Consider the following 2,730-nt stretch of genomic DNA (forward strand, 5'->3'; position numbering starts at 1 on the left):
TATTAATTTCTAGTCCATAAAATATATAGAGTGGAGAAACTGCACCTCTGATTTCAAGATCGATAATACAAATTTTATATCATTTGAATTCTGCTCGTGTTGGGATGATTATATAATTTAAAGTCCTAACATTCATAATAAATCAATTTAGTTAGTGATTTATAGCTATTTTCATTTAAAATAAATAGAGAAAAATAAAAGAAAAAGACAAAATTTCAATCTTAGAAAAAACACAAAATTTTAACGAAAAATCTAAATTGATTCATTAAAATTTAGAGTTTAAATTGGTATAATTATTAGTTTGCAGTTTAATGGATATAACCTTCAAACTTGAGAGGTATAAATGGATTTTTCCCTTCAAAATTTTACTCACTTTCAAAACATTAAATTACAAGCTTATTAATAGATGTAGGATTGGTATGACAACCCTATGGGGTGAATAAGGTTTAATCTTAGGAGAATTGGAGTGTAGGATAAAATTTAAGGTTTCTTTCTCACTAAAAATATTAGGTAATTGTAGAAGAAAAAAAATGGTCAAGTTATGTATAAGATTCATTGATGATATTCCTCAAAAACAACCGCCCTCTTAATTTTGTCAATGTAGTTAACATAATCTCCATATTTTATTATTATATTAGATTCTGTTTAACCGCTTTTCAATTAATCTCTAGATTTTTCTATGAAATTATATTTTAAATATCCATATATTAAATTCGTTGTATATTTCTTATGTTAATATCACTTTGTAAAAAAATAGCCATAACTTTTGTTACTCACACAAAATGTTCCATTTAGGTTTTATTGTGGTTACTTTTCAACGGAGTAGACTCCTCTTCTATGGTTGATGGAAAGAGAAATCTCACTACCGTGATTTTCAAAATTTTGAGGTGCATATTCTATCAAATTCATAGTTCCAACAATTTATGGAATATATCCAAGTTAAAATTTTTCCTTCCAGTGAGTTAATTATATTTCATTTGAAAATGTACTCGATTAGGTTTTATCAGAGTCCCTAAATTGATGAAACTACAAATACCTTATGTATACAGGTAGTTGCTGATATTCCTTAACAACAACTACACTCTTAATTTTGCTAATGTAGTTAACATAATCTTCATATTTATTATTATTTTAGTTTCTGTTTAATCACTTTTTAAATTAATCTCACCTTAATTAAATATGCAGATTTTTCTACCAAATTTATATTTTAAATATCCATATATTATTAAATTTTATTTTATCCATATAGGAGTAAGTCTGTATTGAAACAAGCAGTTTATTTCAGTTTATTTCTTGTACACGTGGATTAGACACTTTGTCAAAATGTATTGTTTAGTGTGTGATAGTTGTTTAAGTAGAGTGTATTTGTTGTTTTCAAACGGTTTTGAAACTCTCACACCTTTAGAAATTCCAAGGGGTAGTTTTGACAATTGTTAATTATTATTTTCTAATTTTATAATCCGTTTTTCTATTTTTACAATTTTAAAAAGTTTTTACTATTTATCCAAATGAAAACTTAAATTTTGTTATTTATCCACTTTGCCCTAATTTAAAAAATAAATTCTTGCAAATAAATTCAACCCAAAATAGTCAAGTAATTAAAACTAACACTTTTAAGCACCTAATTTGATTCTATTAAAAAGATTGGTATGAGATATGTAAAGATCAATTCAACCAACCTAAATAAATATTAAGCAATTAATTTAAGAAACAAATATTACAATTAATTTTATACAATAAAATATAACAACAAATTAAAGTAGGAGAAGGATAGAGAAATTAACACGGGGAATTTTATAGTGGTACGACATAACCGCCCTACATCCACTTCCCAAGCTCCTCTTGAGTATGTTGGTACAAACTTGACTCTTTCCACGACACTCTTTTTAGGGATCAAGAGCAATCTTTACAATGAATTTGGAAATGAAGAACAATACGAGAAAAACTCTCTTGAATAGTAGATTTACAAGCTTTTGCTCACAACAAATCAATCTTCACAATAGATAAGATAATGGTGGTTTTGGGTTATGAATGATTGAAAAATAATGTAAAATTGTTGTGTTAATTTGGAGAAGAAAATGTGTTTAAATAGAGGAGGATGGTGAAATCCAAATTTAATATGGGTCATTGAATGTTGGTAAAAGAAAATTGAATGTGGAGATTTAAACTCAACTAGTTGTTAGACACAAACAAACAATAATATAATAATATATCTTTTAAAACCCAACAAAAAGCAAATGTTCATCATATCCAAAACTAGTCATTAGACACAAACATAAAATAATATTAAATTTATTTTCTTTTTAAAATCAATCCAAAAATCAAAAGTTCACCATATGTCACCTCTCTATTGCTCCAAGTGGCACATTTCAATTTGTCCAGTTTGATGAGAAAAAATATGCTACGTCATCGGGATGTTTCCATTAAGCTTGTATTGGTCACATCTTCGTTTGATGTCTGATTTAGGTTATTCAAATTATGTTGGAACTATTTTTCCGAGCACTACACAATTAACACTTCAAAATACTCAAATTATTAATAAATAAAAGCAGGTTTATTATCATTAAAATATTAATTAGTTAATTAATTAATTTATGATTAAGGGCAAAAAAAACCAAAGGTAGACATGCTCACCGACAGAGCAGGGTGAGGAAGGCTTCTCCATCCCCATCCCTGCTTCCCATTTCATTCTTCATCCCCACCAAATTTTTCGTGGAGGTGGGGATTTCT

The sequence above is a fragment of the Benincasa hispida genome, chromosome 1 (assembly GCF_009727055.1).
Source record: "Benincasa hispida cultivar B227 chromosome 1, ASM972705v1, whole genome shotgun sequence".
In the NCBI taxonomy this organism is placed as follows: domain Eukaryota; kingdom Viridiplantae; phylum Streptophyta; class Magnoliopsida; order Cucurbitales; family Cucurbitaceae; genus Benincasa; species Benincasa hispida.